The sequence below is a fragment of the Arachis ipaensis genome, chromosome B6, assembly GCF_059453495.1.
Source record: "Arachis ipaensis isolate K30076 ecotype BB chromosome B6, ASM5945349v1, whole genome shotgun sequence".
NCBI lineage: Eukaryota > Viridiplantae > Streptophyta > Magnoliopsida > Fabales > Fabaceae > Arachis > Arachis ipaensis.
Window position 1 is genome coordinate 62996719 of NC_142441.1, and position 21957 is coordinate 63018675.

The 21957-nt window shown below is 42.5% G+C and overlaps 5 non-coding genes and 31 pseudogenes across 5 annotated transcripts; all 36 read left to right on the forward strand.

Moving 5' to 3' along the window:
• The first annotated feature begins 174 nt into the window (after window positions 1-174).
• LOC148555922 (5S ribosomal RNA) lies at window positions 175-293 on the forward strand (annotated as a pseudogene).
• A 177-nt stretch (window positions 294-470) lies between these two features.
• Window positions 471-589, forward strand: LOC148555923 (5S ribosomal RNA; annotated as a pseudogene).
• Window positions 590-769: 180 nt separating this feature from the next.
• LOC148555924 (5S ribosomal RNA) lies at window positions 770-887 on the forward strand (annotated as a pseudogene).
• Window positions 888-1070: 183 nt separating this feature from the next.
• On the forward strand, window positions 1071-1189 carry LOC148555925 (5S ribosomal RNA; annotated as a pseudogene).
• Window positions 1190-1661: 472 nt separating this feature from the next.
• LOC148555926 (5S ribosomal RNA) lies at window positions 1662-1779 on the forward strand (annotated as a pseudogene).
• A 181-nt stretch (window positions 1780-1960) lies between these two features.
• Window positions 1961-2079, forward strand: LOC148555927 (5S ribosomal RNA). The gene has a single exon (XR_015891770.1). It is a non-coding gene; the product is annotated as a 5S ribosomal RNA (ribosomal RNA).
• A 483-nt stretch (window positions 2080-2562) lies between these two features.
• LOC148555928 (5S ribosomal RNA) lies at window positions 2563-2681 on the forward strand (annotated as a pseudogene).
• A 179-nt stretch (window positions 2682-2860) lies between these two features.
• On the forward strand, window positions 2861-2979 carry LOC148555929 (5S ribosomal RNA; annotated as a pseudogene).
• A 183-nt stretch (window positions 2980-3162) lies between these two features.
• Window positions 3163-3281, forward strand: LOC148555930 (5S ribosomal RNA; annotated as a pseudogene).
• Window positions 3282-3463: 182 nt separating this feature from the next.
• LOC148555931 (5S ribosomal RNA) lies at window positions 3464-3581 on the forward strand (annotated as a pseudogene).
• Window positions 3582-3762: 181 nt separating this feature from the next.
• On the forward strand, window positions 3763-3881 carry LOC148555932 (5S ribosomal RNA; annotated as a pseudogene).
• Window positions 3882-5646: 1765 nt separating this feature from the next.
• On the forward strand, window positions 5647-5765 carry LOC148555933 (5S ribosomal RNA; annotated as a pseudogene).
• Window positions 5766-5944: 179 nt separating this feature from the next.
• Window positions 5945-6063, forward strand: LOC148555934 (5S ribosomal RNA; annotated as a pseudogene).
• Window positions 6064-6243: 180 nt separating this feature from the next.
• LOC148555935 (5S ribosomal RNA) lies at window positions 6244-6362 on the forward strand. The gene has a single exon (XR_015890344.1). It is a non-coding gene; the product is annotated as a 5S ribosomal RNA (ribosomal RNA).
• A 4054-nt stretch (window positions 6363-10416) lies between these two features.
• Window positions 10417-10535, forward strand: LOC148555936 (5S ribosomal RNA; annotated as a pseudogene).
• Window positions 10536-10713: 178 nt separating this feature from the next.
• Window positions 10714-10832, forward strand: LOC148555937 (5S ribosomal RNA; annotated as a pseudogene).
• Window positions 10833-11015: 183 nt separating this feature from the next.
• Window positions 11016-11134, forward strand: LOC148555938 (5S ribosomal RNA; annotated as a pseudogene).
• A 182-nt stretch (window positions 11135-11316) lies between these two features.
• Window positions 11317-11435, forward strand: LOC148555939 (5S ribosomal RNA; annotated as a pseudogene).
• Window positions 11436-11597: 162 nt separating this feature from the next.
• On the forward strand, window positions 11598-11716 carry LOC148555940 (5S ribosomal RNA; annotated as a pseudogene).
• Window positions 11717-11896: 180 nt separating this feature from the next.
• LOC148555941 (5S ribosomal RNA) lies at window positions 11897-12015 on the forward strand (annotated as a pseudogene).
• Window positions 12016-12195: 180 nt separating this feature from the next.
• Window positions 12196-12314, forward strand: LOC148555942 (5S ribosomal RNA). The gene has a single exon (XR_015891583.1). It is a non-coding gene; the product is annotated as a 5S ribosomal RNA (ribosomal RNA).
• Window positions 12315-12497: 183 nt separating this feature from the next.
• Window positions 12498-12616, forward strand: LOC148555943 (5S ribosomal RNA; annotated as a pseudogene).
• Window positions 12617-13097: 481 nt separating this feature from the next.
• Window positions 13098-13216, forward strand: LOC148555944 (5S ribosomal RNA; annotated as a pseudogene).
• A 331-nt stretch (window positions 13217-13547) lies between these two features.
• On the forward strand, window positions 13548-13666 carry LOC148555945 (5S ribosomal RNA; annotated as a pseudogene).
• A 628-nt stretch (window positions 13667-14294) lies between these two features.
• LOC148555946 (5S ribosomal RNA) lies at window positions 14295-14413 on the forward strand. The gene has a single exon (XR_015891677.1). It is a non-coding gene; the product is annotated as a 5S ribosomal RNA (ribosomal RNA).
• A 476-nt stretch (window positions 14414-14889) lies between these two features.
• On the forward strand, window positions 14890-15008 carry LOC148555947 (5S ribosomal RNA; annotated as a pseudogene).
• Window positions 15009-15185: 177 nt separating this feature from the next.
• LOC148555948 (5S ribosomal RNA) lies at window positions 15186-15304 on the forward strand (annotated as a pseudogene).
• A 180-nt stretch (window positions 15305-15484) lies between these two features.
• On the forward strand, window positions 15485-15603 carry LOC148555949 (5S ribosomal RNA). Its single transcript, XR_015891293.1, has one exon. It is a non-coding gene; the product is annotated as a 5S ribosomal RNA (ribosomal RNA).
• Window positions 15604-15783: 180 nt separating this feature from the next.
• LOC148555950 (5S ribosomal RNA) lies at window positions 15784-15902 on the forward strand (annotated as a pseudogene).
• A 178-nt stretch (window positions 15903-16080) lies between these two features.
• Window positions 16081-16199, forward strand: LOC148555951 (5S ribosomal RNA; annotated as a pseudogene).
• A 177-nt stretch (window positions 16200-16376) lies between these two features.
• LOC148555952 (5S ribosomal RNA) lies at window positions 16377-16495 on the forward strand (annotated as a pseudogene).
• Window positions 16496-16675: 180 nt separating this feature from the next.
• LOC148555953 (5S ribosomal RNA) lies at window positions 16676-16794 on the forward strand (annotated as a pseudogene).
• Window positions 16795-16973: 179 nt separating this feature from the next.
• Window positions 16974-17092, forward strand: LOC148555954 (5S ribosomal RNA; annotated as a pseudogene).
• Window positions 17093-17273: 181 nt separating this feature from the next.
• On the forward strand, window positions 17274-17392 carry LOC148555955 (5S ribosomal RNA; annotated as a pseudogene).
• A 178-nt stretch (window positions 17393-17570) lies between these two features.
• Window positions 17571-17689, forward strand: LOC148555956 (5S ribosomal RNA; annotated as a pseudogene).
• Window positions 17690-17868: 179 nt separating this feature from the next.
• Window positions 17869-17987, forward strand: LOC148555957 (5S ribosomal RNA; annotated as a pseudogene).
• Window positions 17988-21957: the final 3970 nt, after the last annotated feature.

Sequence of the window (21957 nt, forward strand, 5' to 3'; positions counted from 1 at the left end):
TTTTACATCGTGCTTACCCTCGTTCTTTAAACGACGCTATCTCGAATAGTTTAGCTGTAGTGAGCCTTAATGAACTGAGTTTTGGCAAGCTCTAACAGGCCCTGCAGGGCTTCGCAGCTCAACTTACCCTACGTCGCGTACATGCTTATGATAATTGTGTGCACATACGTTAATAGGTGAGATCATACCAGCACTAATATACCGGATCCCACCAGAACTCCGTAGTTCAGCAGGCATGGGCGAGAGTTGTACTAGGATGTGTGACCTCCTGGGAAGTCCTCGTGTTGCACTTTTTTTTTACGTCGTGCTTACCCTCGTTCTTTAAACGACGCTATCTCGAATAGTTTAGCTAAAGCGAGCCTTAATGACCTGACTTTCGGCAGGCTCCTATGGGGCCCGCAGGAATTTGCAGCTCGACTTACCCAATGTAGCGATATATGCTTATGATAATTGTTTGCACATACTTTAATAGGTGTGATCATACCAGCACTAATGTACCAGATGCCACCAGAACTCCGTAGTTAAGCGTGGTTGGGCTAGAGTAGTACTAGGATGGGTGACCTCCTGGGAAGTCCTCGTGTTGTACTTTTTTTTTTTTACGTCGTGCTTACCCTCGTTCTTTAAACGACGCTATCTCGAATAGTTTAGCTATAGTGAGCCTTAATGAACTGATTTTCCACAACCTCCCACGGGCCCTACAGGGTTTCGCAGCTCGTCTTACCATACGTCGCGATACATGCAATTGATAATTGTGTGCACATACTTTAATAGGTGTGATCATACCAACACTAATGCACCGGATCCCACCAGAACTCCGTAGTTAAGCGTGCTTGGGCGAGAGTGGTACTAGGATGGGTGACCTCCTGGAAGTCCTCGTGTTGCACCTCTTTTTTTTTTTTACGTCGTGCTTACCCTCGTTCTTTAAACGCCGCTATCTCGAATAGTTTAGCTAAAGCGAGCCTTAATGAGCTGACTTTCGGCAGGCTCCTACGGGGACCGCAGGGATTCGCAGCTCGACTTACCCTACGTAGCGATACATGCTTATGATAATTGTGTGCACATACTTTAATAGGTGTGATCATACCAGCACTAATGCACCGGATCCCACCAGAACTCCGTAGTTAATCGTGCCTGGGCAAGAGTAGTATTAGGATGGGTGACCTCCTGGGAAGTCCTCGTGTTGTACCTTTTTTTTTCATCGTGCTTACCCTCGTTCTTTAAACGACGCTATCTCGAATAGTTTAGCTGTAGTGAGCCTTAATGAACTGAGTTTTGGCAAGCTCTGACGGGCCCTGCAGGGCTTCGCAGCTCAACTTACCCTACGTCGCGTACATGCTTATGATAATTGTGTGCACATACGTTAATAGGTGAGATCATACCAGCACTAATATATCGGATCCCACCAGAACTCCGTAGTTAAGTAGGCATGGGCGAGAGTTGTACTAGGATGTGTGACCTCCTGGGAAGTCCTCGTGCTGCACTTTTTTTTTACGTCGTGCTTACCCTCGCTCTTTAAACGACGCTATCTCGAATAGTTTAGCTAAAGCGAGCCTTAATGACCTGACTTTCGGTAGGCTCCTATGGGGCCCGCAGGGATTCGCAGCTCGACATACCCAATGTAGCGATATATGCTTATGATAATTGTTTGCACATACTTTAATAGGTGTGATCATACCAGCACTAATGTACCAGATGCCACCAGAACTCCGTAGTTAAGCGTGCTTGGGCTAGAGTAGTACTAGGATGGGTGACCTCCTGGAAGTCCTCGTGTTGCACCTCTTTTTTTTTTATGTCGTGCTTACCCTCGTTCTTTAAACGACGCTATCTCGAATAGTTTAGCTAAAGCGAGCCTTAATGACCTGACTTTCGGCAGGCTCCTACGGGGCCCGTAGGGCTTCGCAGCTCGACTTACCCTATGTAGCGATACATGCTTATGACAATTGCATGCGCATACTTTAATAGGTGCGGTCATACCAGTACTAATGCACCGGATCCCATTAGAACTCTGCAGTTTAGCGTGCCTGGGCGAGAGTAGTACTACGATGGGTGACCTCCTGGGAAGTCCTCGTGTTGCACCTCTTTTTTTTTTTTACGTCGTGCTTACCCTCGTTCTTTAAATGACGCGATCTCGAATAGTTTAGCTAAAGTGAGCCTTAATGACCTAACTTTCGGCAGGCTCCTACGGGGATCGCAGGGCTTCGCAGCTCGATTTACCCTATGTAGCGATACATGCTTATGATAATTGTGTGCACATACTTTAATACGTGCGATCATACCAGCATAATGCACCAGATCCCACCAGAACTCCGTAGTTAAGCGTGCTTGGGCAAGAGTGGTACTAGGATGGGTGACCTCTTAGGAAGTCCCCGTGTTGAACCTCTTTTTTTTCTTTACTTCGTGCTTACCCTCGTTCTTTAAACGACGCTATCTCGAATAGTTTAGCTAAAGCAAGCTTTAATGACCTGACTTTCGGCAGGCTCCTAAGGGGCCTGCAGGGTTTCGAGCTCGACTTATCCTATGTAGCGATACATGCTTATGACAATTGTGTGCACATACTTTAATAGGTGTGATCATACCAGCACTAATGCACCGGATCCCACCAAAACTCCGTAGTTAAACGTGCTTGGGATAGAGTAGTACTAGGATGGGTGACCTCCTGGGAAGTCCTCGTGTTGTGCCTTTTTTTTTTACGTCGTGCTTACCCTCGTTCTTTAAACGACGCTATCTCGAATAGTTTAGCTATAGTGAGCCATAATGAACTAATTTTCCACAAGCTCCCGCGGGCCCTGCAGGGTTTCGCAGCTCGACTTACCCTACGTCGCGATACATGCTTATGATAATTGTGTGCACATACTTTAATAGGTGCGTTCATACCAACACAAATGCACCGGATCCCACCAGAACTCCGTAGCTAAGCGTGCTTGGACGAGAGTGGTACTAGGATGGGTGACCTCCTGGGAAGTCCCCGTGTTGCACCTCTTTTTTTTTTTTACATCGTGCTTACCCTCGTTGTTTAAACGAAGCTATCTCGAATATTTTAGCTAAAGCGAGGCTTAATAACCTGACTTTCGACAGGCTCCTACGGGGCCCGCCGGGCTTCGCAGCTCGACTTACCCTATGTAGCGATACATGCTTATGACAATTGCATGCGCATACTTTAATAGGTGCGATCATACCAGCACTAATGCACCGGATCCCATTAGAACTCTGCAGTTTAGCGTGCCTGGGTTGGAGTAGTACTACGATGGGTGACCTCCTAGGAAGTCCTCGTGTTGCACCTCCTTTTTTTTTTACGTCGTGCTTACCCTCGTTCTTTAAATGACGCGATCTCGAATAGTTTAGCTAAAGCGAGCCTTAATGACCTAACTTTCGGCAGGCTCCTACGGGGATCGCAGGGCTTCGCAGCTCGATTTACCCTATGTAGCGATACATGCTTATGATAATTGTGTGCACATACTTTAATACGTGCGATCATACCAGCATAATGCACCGGATCCCTCCAGAACTCCGTAGTTAAGCGTGCTTGGGCAAGAGTGGTACTAGGATGGGTGACCTCTTAGGAAGTCCCCGTGTTGAACCTCTTTTTTTTTTTACTTCGTGCTTACCCTCGTTCTTTAAACGACACTATCTCGAATAGTTTAGCTAAAGCGAGCCTTAATGACCTGACTTTCGGCAGGCTCCTAAGGGGCCCGCAGGGTTTCGAGCTCGACTTATCCTATGTAGCGATACGTGCTTATGATAATTGTGTGCACATACTTTAATAGGTGTGATCATACCAGCACTAATGCACTGGATCCCACCAAAACTCCGTAGTTAAACGTGCTTGGGATAGAGTAGTACTAGGATGGGTGACCTCCTGGGAAGTCCTCGTGTTGTGCCTTTTTTTTTACGTCGTGCTTACCCTCATTCTTTAAACGACGCTATCTCGAATAGTTTAGCCATATTTCATGAGTTATTTTGTGCTTAGTTTGAGTGATTTATTCAATCCTTCAGCCATTTATTCATATTAATTGCATGGTTTTACTTTCCCTTCCTTATTATTTGATGTACGTGAAAAATATTTTTCCTAAGCTTTAAAATTAATTATTTTAATTACCTTTATTTCCATTCGATGCCGTGATTAGTGTGTTGAGTAATTTCAGATTTTCTAAGACAGAATGACTTAAAGGATGGAAAAGGAAACGTACAAAAATGGAAGGAAAGTGCGAAACGGAGTTTTGAAGAAACTGGCATCCACGCGATCGCATGGACGACGCGATCGCCAGCCAGGAGCGAAGAAGCAGGGATGCGGCCGCATGACTGACGCAGCCGCGCGACTTGAGCATAGCGCATTCAATGCGGACGCGTGACGGACGCGACCACGCCACAAGGAAAACTCCAGATGACGCGACCGCGTGACTCACGCGGACGCGTGACAAAGGCCACGTATCAGAATTTACAGAATACGCCCCCAGCGATTTCTGAAGCCCTTTTGGCCCAGATCTAGGTACAGAACACACAGACTAAAGGCTATAAAGTGGGGGAATGCATCCATTCAAAAGAGAGCTTGCATTTTTATTACTTTCCATGATTTAGATTTAGTTTTGAGAGGGAGATTCTCTCCTCTCTCTCTTAGGATTAGGATTTAGGACTTCTCTTAGTTTTTAAGAGTAACTCGCGATCCAGGTTTAGTATTTACTTTAATTTATGTTTATATGCTACTTTTACTTTAATGCTTTTATTCGTATCTATAAATGTTGCCCAACTGGCTTATGAATTATTCTATGTTACAGATTATTATTTGAATTAATGATTATTTGAGGTATTTCAGTTTACTATTGTTCTCTTTAATTTAAGTTATTATTTCTTCCCATCTAAGGACATTTTTATTCCAACAATTTTACTTTTTCCCTTTTTGGTCTTGGTTAAGAAATCAGTAACTCAACATTATTAAATTCATCATAATTGATAATCGTTATCTTGCTAATTGAACTGAACTTCAATAATCCCAACTTTTTCTTAGGAAATAAATAGGATTCGAAAGTCAAACTAATTAGTCCCTTGACTTTCCTTTACTTAGTAAAGGTTAACTAAGTGGAATTAAGATTCAACTTTCACTATTGTTGAGAAGAATAACTAAGTTGGACTTCCAATTTCTCTTACCTTGCCAAAAGTTTGCTTTACAGTATTTATTTATTTTAACTGCAATTTAAATTATTTGTCATATCTACTCTTCACTCTCAACCCCGATTTTACAACCTCCATAACCAATAATAAGAACATACTTCCCTGCAGTTCCTTGAGAAGACGACCCGAGGTTTAAAATACTCGGTTATCAATTTTAAAGGGGTTTGTTACTTGTGACAACCAAAACGTTTGCACGAAGGTATTTTTGTTGGTTTAGAGACTAAATCTACAACGCGACTGTTTTTATGAACTTCTTTACTGGCAAAAATCTTAACGTCAAAGTCCTCGTGTTGCACCTCTTTTTTTTTTATGTCATGCTTACCCTCGTTCTTTAAACGACGCTATCTCGAATATTTTAGCTAAAGCGAGCCTTAATGACCTGACTTTCGGCGGGCTCCTACGGGGCCCGCAGGGCTTCGCAGATCGACTTACCTTATGTAGCGATACATGCTTATGATAATTGTGTGCACATACTTTAATAGGTGTGATCAAACCAGCACTAATGCACCGGATCCCATCAGAACTCCGTAGTTAAGCATGCATGAGCTAGATTTGTACTAGGATGGGTGACCTCCTGGGAAGTCCTCGTGTTGTACCTTTTTTTTTTACGTCGTCCTTACCCACGTTCTTTAAACGATGCTATCTCGAATAATTTAGCTATAGTGAGCCTTAATGAACTAATTTTCGGCAAGCTCCCACGGGCCCTTCAGGGCTTCGCAGCTCGACTTACCCTATGTCGTGATACATGCTTATGATAATTGTGTGCACATACTTTAATCGGTGCGATCATACAAGCACTAATGCATCGGATCCCACCAAAACTCCGTAGTTAAACGTGCTTGGGCGAGAGTGGTTTTAGGATGGGTGACCTCATGGGAAATCCTCGTGTTGCACCTCTTTTTTTTTACGTCGTGCTTTCCCTTGTTCTTTAAATGACGCTATCTCGAATAGTTTAGCTAAAGTGAGCCTTAATGACTAGACTTTCGGCAGGCTCCTACGGGGCCCACAGGGCTTCGCAGCTCGACTTACACTATGTAGCGATACATGCTTATGACAATTGCATGCGCATACTTTAATAGGTGCGATCATACCAGCACTATTGCACCGGATCCCATCAGAACTCTGCAGTTAAGCGTGCTTGGGCGAGAGTAGTACTACGATGGGGGACCTCCTGGGAAGTCCTCGTGTTGCACCTCTTTTGTTTTTACGTCGTGCTTACCCTCGTCCTTTAAACGACGCTATCTCGAATAGTTTAGCTAAAGCGAGCCTTAATGACCTGACTTTCGGCAGGGTCCTACGTGTAACGACCCAATTTTCAGTACGCCTAGGACATACCAGAAACTGAGTGCTACCAATTTGTCATCCTAATTATTATCTATTATTTATTATATGAGCCTGATTCGTTGTTAAAAGCGTAGTTAATTTGCGAGGTACTTTTTTTTTTTAAAACGTTTGAATTAATAAACAGAATCATTCATAATCAATTCAGAACTGATAACAGATAAAACAGTTATAAACAACCACACATAAATATATCACAGGTAGTCAACAACATTCAGTGATTCAGGCTTTATTAGAGTATAGACTTTTAGTTAGAACACCCCTAGATATAGCTAGATAATAACTATATACATATATATACATACAACATCCTAGGCCCTGACCTGTTCAAGAAGTGCCTAAGCTGGCACCTAGGCTAGCCTAGACTCTAAACTACTAAAGCGAGGGAAGGTACATTCTAGGTCTTCAAAACTCAAGTCAGGTGGAACGTCACCAAAAGGTAGAACATCATCTGCTACTCCTCTGCACGATCAGACATTGCCATAGGACGTCTCTCTGGTACCTCATCAAGTAGCCACCTAACAGGAGTCTCGTACACAGGATTTAGGTTAAAAGTTCGCGTACAAACGGGGTGCAGACGTTGGCTGGTCTCACCGTGTATACATATGAACAGAGAACGGGATTCACCCTAGACTCAGAAGACTACCTAGAGCGGAATCCTCTTTGCAGAACAGTCATCAGCAAACTACGGAAGGGTACTCATGCTTCCATCTGAAGGGGGAAGGGAGAGAGAAGGGGTAAGAACTGGGGAGTTCTTAGTAGGGTCGGGGTTGTTAGTTAAGTTCATTAATTCCGTGTTGTTTAGCAGACAAATAGCAGAATACAAGAAGCAGTAAATAGAAGATACATATAAATAGAGGAAATAGAGAAAATAGAAAACAGAACACAAATAGAAAAATACATGAAAATACAACACAAACACAGAGAATAGAATACAAACAAGGAAAGCATACATTCATACAACAATCATAACAAAGGAAAATGCACAACCAAGTATGATGCATGTCTAGCCCTAGTGCAGGTAATGAGCTCATTTGTCGGTTACATACCCGCTCCCGACGTTACCCAGCAACCTCTGTCTAGATAAGGCTTTCCTGTTGGCAATATCCACTGTAAGCAACCTTTGTCTTGTAGGGTATCCACTGCAAGCAACCTTTGTCTTGCAGGGCGGCACTTATTAGCCGATATACGCCCAACAGACTTACTGTAAGCAACCTCTGTCCTACAGGAGCAACAATATACTCACTGTAAGCAACCTCTGTCTTACAGGAGCAACAACACACTCACTGTAAGCAACCTCTGTCTTACAGGAGCACACTCATCTCGATACCTCTGTAAGCAACCTCTGTCTTACAGCAAAGCATTATAGCAAGGTATCCCAAGAAAGCGTTCTTAGTGGTCGTACCACCATCTATCTGACTGCCTCTCTGCAGCAGATTCTTACATAATCATTCTCATTATCATCATTCATTAACATTCTCATTATTCATCATCACTTTCACATTCTTATGTAATACCTCTTTCTTTCTCTGTTTAATCATGCTATACAAACTCTACAGCTTTTACTTTTACAACATCTTAACTCAAACCATTTCTCTTTATCACATTACTCTTTTCTCTTTGTCTTTTTACTTTGCTCTGATTGCTCTTTTCTCTGTATCCCTTTATTCTGCTCTGGTTACTCTGTTCTCTGTGTTTCTTTACTCTGCTCTGATTTCTCTGTTTAACGTATGTATTTAAAGCTTATGTAAATTTCGGTATGAATAGTTAGTCTGTCCCAAGTATAGGTTCATTAAGTCTATACTGAAATAGTTTAACTTTTCATATAATACCTAACCCTATTCGCAATTCCAGGACTAACTATGTTGCCCTAGTTCGTTCACTAATTTCTGTCTATTTTTCTGTCATTAAAACTTTACTGAATTTTCTTTGGTTTTTATCTTTTCTTTAACTTTTTATTTTTTTCTTTATCTTTGCCTCACTATCATGTTATTACCACTCCCTAAGTGTTTTATGAAGGTAATTATGAGATTCTGCACTTAAAGTTGTCTTTCTAAAGCTTTTACAGAAAACTACCTTTTCCGCATTATTTTATTATTTTTATTAAAATATTATTTTTAATTAAATATTATTATTTATTATTTTAATACTAAATTTTCGAAAATTAACTTACCTTTTACTTTTAACCTTTAAAATTCACTTTTTACCACCCGTAACTTTTAATATTTCTACTTTTACCATCCTAACTTCCAGAAATTACCATATAACCCCTTAAACACCAAAAATTTTATTTCCTTGCGCTTTCTAAGATCTAAAAGGTGTTATTCATTGTTCTTCATCACACTCAAAGTGTTCTTCATGTTCTTCATAAATTCTTCAGATTCTTTCTCTGTTTTTACCCGTTTTTCAGTCTTTTCAGCAACCGATTTTTACCATAATTCAAAATAAATTAGCAGCCAATAAAACCCCATCTTTTCTACATGATTTAAACACAAATTGAACCTCAATTTAAGCTTAGAGTTTCGTTTTTCCAGCTGCCCCAAGAACATGAACTTAAAGCTTGAATTTCATCAAATTTCATCAAAATTTTACCAAATTTTCACCAAGAATCAATCATATATGCAACCAATTTTTAGCATAGCCAAATCATACAACATTCACACAACTCAAACACAATCAATCAAGATTAAATTCGTCAAACCCTACCTGGTTTTGCTGCTCCTAATTCGGTTAAACTTTCAGGTGGTCCTTAAGCACTTTTTCCTCCTAAATCACATCAAGAACAACTTTAAATCCAAAAACTCTCAACTGACCAAATCTCACTCAGTATGTTAGGAAGAGATATCTCACCTTAGACTTGCTGGAAATTCACGTTTCTTGACCTTCAAGTCAAGTTAAGCATGATTCCTAAGGAAGAACATCAAGAAAACACATGTTTTGCATGGTTTTCCTTGAAAACCGAATTGAAGAGGGAGGGAGACAGCCATCTCACCTTATTTCTAGCCTTGATAAGTCACATGGTTATGTAGAGGAAGAAGAGAGGATCATTTTGGTGAAATCAAAGTTTTGATTTGAATTTTGGTTCAGAAGAAATCAAGCTTTGAAGATTAAATGTTCATGAAGTTTTCTCTCTTTTCTCTCCTTTCAATTTCGGCCAAAATGATGAAATGAGACAGCCTTGGAGGTCTTGGGGGTGTAGGGTGAGTTGTGATTGGTTGGCTTGGAGGTGGATTAAAATAATATTAAAATATCTCAGGTGTATAACTACTAAAACTAGATGTATCGGAACACTTGTAAAAACATCTCTAAAAATTATTTTCTGAGCTACTAGCATAAATGACACTAGTAACATATTTATTATGAGAGTAAAACATGAATAATGAGGCCATAGCATTGCTAAATTCATCATAGAGTGCTGGTGCAAAGCTGCACCAGTAAATTGTAAATCTGGTTAAACCGATTTCCTGTTTTTAACTAAAACTGACCAGGTAACCTTATAATATCATTCAAGAAGCTTCTAATACTAATATAATGATAATATTATCCTATTTTCTCTCTTGTCTCATGAATCGAGTCCGGTTCGTCAAACTGAGACTATTTACGAAAAACATAATCAAAACTCTTAACCGATATGGTTCAAAAACTGGGTTTTTCGTGACTACGTTATCGAGCATGCCTCAGAAAAGGTTCTATCTTAAAGATGACATAATGAAAATGAGGATAGAGATACTTGATGATACAGAAGAGGTATTCCCATTACTGATCTTCCAGAGAAATCCGTGTCTTCAGAAAAGATCTTGCGTACTCAAAAATTAGGGTTGTTACACTACGAGGACCGCAGGGTTTCGCAGCTCGACTTACCCTATGTAGCGATACATGCTTATGATAATTGTGTGCACATACATTAATTGGTGTGATCATACCAGCACTAATGCACCGGATCCCACCAAAACTCCGTAGTTAAATGTGCTTAGGCGAGAGTAGTACTAGGATGGGTTACCTTCAGGGAAGTCCTCGTGTTGTACCCTTTTTTTTATGTCGTGCTTACCCTTGTTCTTTAAACGACACTATCTCGAATAGTTTAGCTATAGTGAGCCTTAATGAACTGATTTTCGGCAAGCTCCCACGGGTCTTGCAGGGCTTCGCAGCTCGACTTACTCTACGTCGCAATACATGCTTATGATAATTGTGTGCACATACTTTAATAGGTGCGATCATACCAGCACTAATGCACCGGATCCCACCAGAACTCCGTAGTTAAGCGTGCTTCGGCGAGAGTGGTACTAGGATGGGTGACCTCATGGGAAGTCCTCATGTTGCACCTCTTTTTTTTTTTTACGTCGTGCTTACCCTCGTTCTTTAAACGACGCTATCTCGAATAGTTTAGCTAAAGCGAGCCTTAGCGAACTGATTTTAGGCAAGCTCCCATGGGACCCGCAGGGTTTCGCAGCTCGACCGACCCTACGTCGTGAAACATGCTTATAATAATTGTGTGCACATACTTTAATAGGTGCGATCATACCAGCACTAATGCACTGGATCCTATCAGAACTCCGAAGTTAAGCGTGCTTGGGCAAGAGTAGTACTAGGATAGGTGACCTCCTGAGAAGTCCTCGTGTTACACCTCTTTTTTTTTTTACGTCGTGCTTACCCTCGTTCTTTAAACGATGCTATCTCGAATAGTTTAGCTAAAGCAAGCATTAGTGAACTTATTTTCGGCAAGCTCCCACGAGACCCGCAGAGCTTCGCAGCTCGACTTACCCTACGTATCGAGACATGCTTATGATAACTGTGTGCCCATAATTTAATAGGTGCGATCAAACCAGCACTAATGCACCGGATCCCACCAGAACTCCGTAGTTAAGCGTGCTTGAGCAAGAGTGGTATGAGAATGGGTGACCTCTTGGAAAGTCCCCGTGTTGCACCTCTTTTTTTTTTTTACGTCGTGCTTACCCTCGTTCTTTAAACGACGCTATCTCTAATAGTTTAGCTAAAGCGAGCCTTAATGTACGGAGCCCGCAGGGCTTCGCAGCTCGACTTACCCTATGTAGCGATACATGCTTATGATAATTGTGTGCACATACTTTAATAGGTGTGATCATACCAGCACTTATGCACCGGATCCCACCAGAACTCCGTAGTTAAGCATGCTTTGGCGAGAGTGGAACTTGAATGGGTGACCTCCTGAGAAGTCCTCGTGTTGTACCTTTTTTTTTTTACGTCGTGCTTACCCTCGTTCTTTAAACGATGCTATCTCGAATAGTTTAGCTATAGTGAGTCTTAATGAACTGATTTTCGGCAAGCTCTCACGGGCCCTGCAGGGCTTCGCAGCTCGACTAACCCTATGTAGCGATACATGATTATGATAATTGTGTGCACATACTTTAATAGGTGTGATCATACCAGCACTTATGCACTGGATCCCACCAGAACTCTGTAGTTAAGCATGCTTGGGCGAAAGTGGTACTAGAATGGGTGACCTCCTGGGAAGTCCTCGTGTTGTACCTTTTTTTTTTTACGTCGTGCTTATCCTCGTTCTTTAAACGACGCTATCTCACATAGTTTAGCTATAGTGAGTCTTAATGAACTGATTTTCGGCAAGCTCCCACGGGCCCTACAGGGCTTCGCAGCTCGACTTACCCTACGTCGCGATACATGCTTATGATAATTGTGTGCACATACTTTAATAGGTGCGATCATACCAGCACTAATGCACCGGTTCCCACCAGAACTCCGTAGTTAAGCGTGCTTGGGCGAGAGTGGTACTAGGATGGGTGACCTCATGGGAAATCCTCGTGTTGCACCTCTTTTTTTTTTTTACGTCATGTTTTCCCTCGTTCTTTAAACGACGCTATCTCGAATAGTTTAGCTAAAGCGAGCCTCAATGACTTGACTTTTGGCAGGCTCCTATGGGGCCCGCAGGGCTTCTCAGCTCGACTTACACTATGTAGCGATACATGCTTATGACAATTGCATGCGCATAGTTTAATAGGTGCGATCATACGATCACTATTGCACCGGATCCCATCAAAACTCTACAGTTAAGCGTTCTTGGGCGAGAGTAGTGCTAGGATGGGTGACCTCCTGGGAAGTCCTCGTGTTGCACCTCTTTTTTTTTTTTTACGTTGTGCTTACCCTCGTTCTTTTAACGACGATATCTCGAATAGTTTAGCTAAAGCGAGCCTTAATGACCTGACTATCGGCAGGGTCCTACGAGGCACGCAGGGCTTCGCAGCTCGACTTACCCTATGTAGCGATACATGCTTATGATAATTGTGTGCACATACTTTAATTGGCGTGATCATACCAGCAATAATTCACCGGATCCCACCAGAACTCCATAGTTAAACGTGCTTAGGCGAGAGTAGTACTAGGATGCGTTACCTCCAGGGAATTCCTCGTGTTGTACCTTTTTTTTTACGTCGTGCTTACCCTTGTTCTTTAAACGACGCAATCTCGAATAGTTTAGCTATAGTGAGCCTTAATGAACTGATTTTCGGCAAGCTCCCACGGGCCCTGTAGGGCTTCGCAGCTCGACTTACCCTACGTCGCAATACATGCTTATGATAATTATGTGCACATACTTTAATAGGTGCGATCATACCAGCACTAATGCACCGGATCCTACCAGAACTCCGTAGTTAAGCGTGCTTGGGCGAGAGTGGTACTTGGATGGGTGACGTCCTGGGAAGTCCTCGTGTTGCACCTCTTTTTTTTTACGTCGTGCTTACCCTCATACTTTAATTCGCGTGATCAAACCAGCAATAATGCACCGGATCCCACCAGAACTCCATAGTTAAACGTGCTTAGGCGAGAGTAGTACTAGGATGGGTTACGTCCAGGGAATTCCTCGTGTTGCAACTTTTTTTTACGTCGTGCTTACCATCGTTCTTGAAACGACGCTATCTCGAACAGTTTAGCTAAAGCGAGCCTTAATGACCTGACTATCGGCAGGGTCCTACGAGCCCTGCAGGGTTCGCAGCTCGACTTACCCTATGAAGGGATACATGCTTATGATAATTATGTGCACATACTTTAATAGGTGCGATCATACCAGCACTAATGCACCGGATCCTACCAGAACTCCGTAGTTAAGCGTGCTTGGGCGAGAGTGGTACTAGGATGGGTGACGTCCTGGGAAGTCCTCGTGTTGCACCTCTTTTTTATTACGTCGTGCTTACCCTCATACTTTAATTCGCGTGATCAAACCAGCAATAATGCACCGGATCCCACTAGAACTCCATAGTTAAACGTGCTTAGGCGAGAGTAGTACTAGGATGGGTTACCTCCAGGGAATTCCTCGTGTTGTAACTTTTTTTTACGTCGTGCTTACCATCGTTCTTGAAACGACGCTATCTCGAATAGTTTACCTAAAGCGAGCCTTAATGACTTGACTATCGGCAGGGTCCTACGAGGCCTGCAGGGTTCGCAGCTCGACTTACCCTATGAAGGGATACATGCTTATGATAATTGTGTCCACATACATTAATTTGTTTGATCATACCAACACTAATGCACTGGATACCACCAGAACTCCGTAGTTAAACGTGCTTAGGCGAGAGTAGTACTAGGATGGGTTACCTCCAGGGAAGTCCTCATGTTGTACCTTTTTTTTTACGTCATGTTTACCCTTGTTCTTTAAACGACGCTATCTGGAATAGTTTAGCTATTATGAGCCTTAATGAACTGATTTTCGGTAAGCTCCCACGGGCCCTGCAGGGCTTCGCAGCTCGACTTACCCTACGTCGCAATACATGCTTAGGATAATTGTGTGCACATACTTTAATAGGTGCGATCATACCAGCACTAATGCACCGGATCCTACCAGAACTCCGTAGTTAAGCGTGCTTGGGCGAGAGTGGTACTAGGATGGGTAACCTCCTGGGAAGTCCTCGTGTTGCACCTCTTTCTTTTTACGTCATGCTTACCCTCGTTCTTTAAACAACGCTATCTCGAATAGTTTAGCTAAAGCGGGCCTTAATGACCTGACTTTCGGCAGGCTCCTACGGGGCCCACAAGGCTTCGCAGCTCGACTTAACCTATGTAGCGATACATGCTTATGATAATTGTGTGCACATACATTAATTAGCGTGATCATACCAGCAATAATGCATAGGATCCCACTAGAACTCCGTAGTTAAACGTGCTTAGGTGAGAGTAGTACTAGGATGGGTTACCTCTAGGGAAGTCCTCCTGTTGTACCTTTTTTTTACGTCGTGCTTACCCTCGTTCTTTAAACGACGCTATCTCGAATAGTTTAGCTAATGCGAGCCTTAATGACCTGACTTTTGGCAGTGTCCTACGAGGCCCGCAGGGTTTCGCAGCTCGACTTACCCTATGTAGCGATACATGCTTATGATAATTGTGTGCACATACATCAATTGGTGTGATCATACCAGCACAAATGCACCGGATCCCACCAGAACTCCGTAGTTAAACGTGCTTAGGCGAGAGTAGTACTAGGATGGGTTACCTCCAGGGAAGACCTCGTGTTGTACCTTTTTTTTACGTCGTGCTTACCCTTGTTCTTTAAACGACGCTATCTCGAATAGTTTAGCTATAGTGAGCCTTAATGAACTGATTTTCAGCAAGCTCCCACGGGCCCTGCAGGGCTTCGTAGCTCGACTTACCCTACGTCGCGATACATGCTTATGATAATTGTGTGCACATATTTTAATAAGTGCGATCATACCAGCACTAATGCACCGGATCCCACCAGAACTCCGTATTTAAGCGTGCTTAGGCGAGAGTGGTACTAGGATGGGTGACCTCCTCGGAATAACTCATGTAGCACCACTTTTTTTTTACGTCGTGCTTACCCTCGTACTTTAAACGACGCTATCTCGAATAGTTTAGCTATAGTGAGTCTTAATGAACTGATTTTCGGCAAGCTCCCACGGGTCCTGCAGGACTTCGCAGCTCGATTTACCCTACGTCGCAATATATGCTTATGATAATTGTGTGCACATACTTTAATAGGTGCGATCATACCAGCACTAATGCACCAGATCCCATTAGAACTCTGCAGTTAAGCGTGCTTGGCCGAGAGTAGTACTACGATGGATGACCTCCTGGGAAGTCCTCGTGTTGCACCTCTTTTTTTTTACGTCATGCTTACCCTTATTCTTTAAACAACGCTATCTTGAATAGTTTAGCTAAAGCGAGCCTTAATGACCTGACTTTCCGCAGGCTCCTACGGGGTCCGCAGGGCTTCGCAGCTCGACTTACCCTATGTAGCGATACATGCTTAAGATAATTGTCTACACATACTTTAATAGGTGTGATCATAACAGAACTAATACACCGGATCCCACCAGAACTCTGTAGTTAAGCGTGCTTGGGCTAGAGTAGTACTAGGATGGGTGACCTCCTTGGAAGTTCTCGTGTTGTGCCTTTTTTTTTACGTCGTGCTTACCCTCGTTCTTTAAACGACGCTATCTCGAATAGTTTAGCTATAGTGAGCCTTAATGAACTGATTTTCGGCAAGATCCCACGGGCCCTGCAGGGCTTCGCAGCTCGACTTGCCCTACGTCGCGATACATGCTTATGATAATTGTGTGCACATAAATTAATAGGTGCGATCATACCAGCACTAATGCACCGGATCCCACCAGAACTCCGTAGTTAAACGTGCTTAGGCGAGAGTAGTACTAGGATGGGTTACCTCCAGCGAAGTCCTTGTGTTGTACCTTTTTTTTACGTCGTGCTTACCCTCGTTCTTTAAACGATGCTATCTCAAATAGTTTAGCTAAAGCGAGCCTTAATGACCTGACTTTCGGCAGGCTCCTACGGGGCCCACAAGGCTTCGCAGCTCGACTTACCCTATGTAACGATACATGCTTATGACAATTGCATGCGCATATTTTAATAGGTGCATTCATACCAGCACTAATGCACCGAATCCCATCAGAACTCTGCAGTTATGCGTGCTTGGCCGATAGTAGTACTACGATGGGTGACCTCCTGGGAAGTCCTCGTGTTGCACCTCTTTTTTTTTACGCCGTGCTTTCCCTCGTTCTTTTAACGATGCTATCTCGAATAGTTTAGCTAAAGCGACCCTTAATGACCTGACTCTCGGCAGGGTCCTACGAGGCCCGCAGGGCTTCGCAGCTCGACTTACCCTATGTAGCGATACATGCTTATGATAATTGTGTGCACATACATTAATTGGTGTGAGCATACCAGCATTAATGCACCGGATCCCACAAGAACTCCGTAGTTAAACGCGCTTAGGCGGGAGTAGTACTAGGATGGGTTACCTCCAGGGAAGTCCTCGTGTTGTACCTTTTTTTTTTACGTCGTACTTACCCTCGTTCTTTAAACGACGCTATCTTGAATAGTTTAGCTAAAGCAAGCCTTAATGACCTGATTTTCGGGGGGCTCTAATGGGCCCCGCAGGGATTCGTAGCTCGACTTAACCTATGTCGGGACACATGCTTATGATAATTGTGTGCAAATACTTTAATAGGTGCGATCATACCAGCACTAATGCACCGGATCCCATCAGAAATCCGTGGTTAACCGTGTCTAGGCGAGAGTAGTACTAGGATGGGTGACCTCCTGGGAAGTCCTCCTGTTGCACCTCTTTTTTTTTAACGTCGTGCTTACCCTCGTTCTTTGAACGATGTTATCTAGAATAGTTTACCAAAAGCGAGATTTAATTACCTGGTTTTCGGCAGGCTACCACGGGCCCCGCAAGGCTTTGCAGCTCGACTTACCCTATGTCGCGACACAAATTTATGATAATTGTGTGCGCATACTTTAATATGTGCGATCATACCCGCACTAATGCACTGGATCCCATGAGAACTCCGCAATTAAGCGTGCTTGGGCAAGGGTGGTACAAGGATAGGTGACCTCCTGGGAAGTCCTCGTGTTGTACCTTTTTTTTTACGTCGTGCTTACCCTCGTTCTTTAAACGATGCTATCTCTAATAGTTTAGCTATAGTGAGCCTTAATGAACTGATTTTCGCCAAGCTCCCACGGGCCCTACAGGGCTTTGCAGCTTGACTTACCCTACGTCGCGAGACATTCTTATGATAATTGTGTGCGCATACTTTAATAGATGCGATCTTATCAGCACTAATGCACCAGATCCAATCAGAACTCCGCAGTTAAGCGCGCTTGGGCGAGAGTGGTACTAAGATTGGTGACCTCCTAGGAAGTCCTCGTGTTGCACCTCTTTTTTTTATGTCGTACTTACCCTCGTTCTTTAAACGACGCTATCTCGAATAGTTTACCTAAAGCAAGATTTAATGACTTGATTTTCGGCAGGCTCCTACGGGGCCCGCAAGGTTTTGCAGCTCGACTTACCCTATGTACCGATACATGCTTATGATAATTGTGTGCATATACATTAATAGGTGTGATCATACCAGCACTAATGCACCAGATCCCACCAGAACTCCATAGTTAAGCGTGCTTGGGCTAGAGTAGTACTAGGATGGGTGACCTCCTGGGAAATCCTCCTGTTGTACCTTTTTTTTTTTACATCGTGCTTACCCCCATTCTTTAAACGACGCTATCTCTAATAGTTTAGCTATAGCGATCCTTAATGAACTGATTTTCGGTAAGCTCCCACAGGCCCTGCACGGCTTCGCCGCTCGACTTACCCTATGTCGCGATACATGCTTATGATAATTGTGTGCACATACTTTAATAGCTGTGATCATACCAGCACTTATGCCCCGGATTCCACCAGAATTCCGTAGTTAAGCGTGCTTGGACTAGAGTAGTACTAGGATGGGTGATCCCCTAGGAAGTCTTCGTGTTGTACCTTTTTTTTACGTCGTGCGTACCCTCGTTCTTTAAACGATACTATCTCTAATAGTTTAGCTATTGTCAGCCTTAATGAACTGATTTTTGCCAAGCTCCCACTGGCCCTGCAGGGCTTTGCAGCTCGACTTACCCTACGTCGCGAGACATTCTTATGATAATTGTGTGCCCATACTTTAATAGATGCGATCATACCAGCACTAATGGACAAGATCCAATCAGAACGCCGCAGTTAAGCGTGCTTGGGCGAGAGTGGTACTAAGACTGGTGACCTCCTAGGAAGTCCTCGTGTTTGGTATGCGAGATTGTTACTCTGAGGTTGTAAAATTTGTTGTTCGTTCTCTCCCTGGCATGGCGCCAATAACTGGTGCACAATACCATGGTCCAAACATAACTTCACAACTTCGCACAACTAACCAGCAAGTGCATTGGGTCGTCCATGTAATAAAACCTTACGGGAGTAAGGGTCTATCCCACAGAGATTGTTGGTATGAAGCAAGCTATGGTCATCTTGTAAATCTCAGTCAGGCGGATATCAAATGGTTATGGAGTTTTCGAATAGTAATAATAAATAAATAGAAAATAAAGATAGAAATACTTATGTAATTCATTGGTGAGAATTTCAGATAAGTGTATAGAGATGCTTTCGTTCCTCTGAACCTCTGCTTTTCTGCTGTCTTCATCCAATCCTTCCTACTCCTTTCCATGGCAAACTTTATGTAAGGGCATCACCGTCGTCAATGGCTACATCTCATCCTCTCTGTGAAAATGGTCCGATGCACTGTCACTGCATGGCTAATCATCTGGAGGCATCACCGTTGTCAATGGCTACATCCCATCCTCTCTGTGAAAATGGTCCGATGCGCTATCACTGCATGGCTAATCATCTGGAGGTTCTCGATCATACTGGAATATGATTTACTATCCTTTTGCGTCTGTCACTACGCCCAGCACTCGCGAGTTTGGAGTTCGTCACAGTCATTCAATCCCTGAATCCTACTCGGAATACCACAGACAAGGTTTAGACTTTCCGGATTCTCATGAATGCCGCCATCAATCTAGCTTATACCACAAAGATTCTGATTAAGAGATCTAAGAGATAATCATCCAATCTAAGGTGGAACGGAAGTGGTTGTCAGGCACGCGTTCGTTTGGGAATGATGATGATTGTCACGTTCATCACATTCATATTGAATTGCGAATGAATATCTTAGAAGCGGAATAAGTTGAATTGAATAGAGAAACAGTAGTACTTTGCATTAATTCGTGAGGAACAGCAGAGCTCCACACCTTAATCTATGGTGTGTAGAAACTCTACCGTTGAAAATACATAAGTGATAAGGTCCAGGCATGGCCGAATGGCCAGCCCCAAACGTGATCAATATGATCCAAAGTTGAACTAAAAATCATAAGATGTCTAATACAATAGTAAAAAGTCTTATTTATACTAAACTAGTTACTAGGGTTTACAGAAGTAAGTAAATGATGTAGAAATCCACTTCCGGGGCCCACTTGGTGTGTGCTTGGGCTGAGCTTGAAGTTTACACGTGGATAGGTCATTCTTGGAGTTGAACGCCAGTTTGTAACGTGTTTCTGGCGTTCAACTCTGGTTTGTGACGTGTTTCTGGCGTTTAACTCCAGATTGCAGCGTAGAACTAGCGTTCAACGCCCTTTTGCGTCGTCTAAACTCAGGCAAAGTATGGACTATTATAATTGCTGGAAAGCCCTGGATGTCTACCTTCTAACACCATTGAGAGCGTGCCATTTGGAGTTCTATAGCTCCAGAAAATCCACTTTGAGTGCAGGGAGGTCAGAATCCAACAGCATCAGCAGTCCTTCTTCTACCTCTGAATCTGATTTTTGCTCAAGTCCCTCAATTTCAGCCAGAAAATACTTGAAATCACAGAAAAACACACAAACTCATAGTAAAGTCCAGAAATGTGAATTTAACATAAAAACTAATGAAAACATCCCTTAAAATAACTAGATCCTACTAAAAATATACTAAAAACAATGCCAAAAAGCGTATAAATTATCCGCTCATCACAACACCAAACTTAAATTATTGCTTGTCCCCAAGCAACTGAAAATCAAATAGGATAAAAAGAAGAGAATATACTATAAATTCCAAAATATCAATGAAACATAGCTCCAATCAGATGAGCGAGACTTGTAGCTTTTGCCTCTTGAATAGTTTTGGCATCTCACTTTATCCATTGAGGTTCAGAATGATTGGCATCTATAGGAACTCAGAGTTCAGATAGTGTTATTGATTCTCCTAGTTCAGTATGTTGATTCTTGAACACAGCTACTTTATGAGTCTTGGCCGTGGCCCTAAGCACTTTGTTTTCTAGTATTACCACCGGATACATAAATGCCACAGACACATAATTGGGTGAACCTTTTCAGATTATGACTCAGCTTTGCTAAAGTCCCAAATTAGAGGTGTCCAGGGTTCTTAAGCACACTCTTCTTTTGCTTTGGACCTTGATTTTAACCGCTCAGTCTCAAGTTTTCACTTGACACCTTCACGCCACAAGCACATGGTTAGGGACAGCTTAGTTTAGCCGCTTAGGCTAGGATTTTATTCCTTTAGGCCCTCCTATCCACTGATGCTCAAAGCCTTGGGATCCTTTTTATTTACCCTTGCCTTTTGGTTTTAAGGGTTATTGGCTTTTTCCTCTTGCCTTTTGGTTTTAAGAGCTTTTGGCTTTTTTTGCTTGCTTTTTCTCTTTTTTATTTTTTTCGCCATTTTTTTCTTTCTTTTTTTTTCTGCAAGCTTTGTATTCACTGCTTTTTCTTGCTTCAAGAATCATTTTTATTATTTTTCAGATTATCAAATAACATGTCTCCTGTTCATTATTCTTTCAAGAGCCAACATATTTAACATTCTAAAACACCAACTTCAAAAGACATATGCACTGTTCAAGCATTCATTCAGAAAACAAAAAGTATTGTCTCCACATCAAAATAATTAAACTAAGTTCAAGGATAAATTCGAAACTCATGTACTTCTTGTTCTTTTGTAATTAAAACATTTTTCCATTTAAGAGAGGTGATGGATTCATATTCACTACTTTAAGGCATAGACACTTAGACACTAATGATCATGTAATAAAGACACAAACATAGATAAACATTTAACATAAGAAAATGAAAAATAGAAAATTTAAGAACAAGGAATGAGTCCACCTTAGTGATGGTGGTGTTTTCTCCTTGAGGAACCAATGATGTCCTTGAGCTCTTCTATGTCTCTTCCTTGTCTTTGTTGCTCCTCCCTCATTGCTCTTTGATCTTCTATAATTTCATGAAGGATGATGGAGTGCTCTTGATGTTCCGCCCTTAGTTGCTCCCAATAATTGTGTGGAGGAAAATGTATCCCCTGAGGTATCTCAGGGATCTCTTGATTTGCAGTCAAATGTTCTACCACTGAGCTATAGACCCTTGATGGAAGCTTTTGTCTTCTCTTTTCTCTTTCTAGAGGTTTTTCTGGCCTTAGGTGCCATCAATGGTTATGGAAAAACAAAAAAGCTATGCTTTTACCACACCAAACTTAGAATATTGCTCGCCCTCGAGCAAAAGAAGAAAGAATAGTAAAAGAAGAAGAAGATATGGAGGTGAGTTGATGGTTTGAATTTGAGTAGGTGGGTGTTGGTGGTTTGTATGATGGTTTTA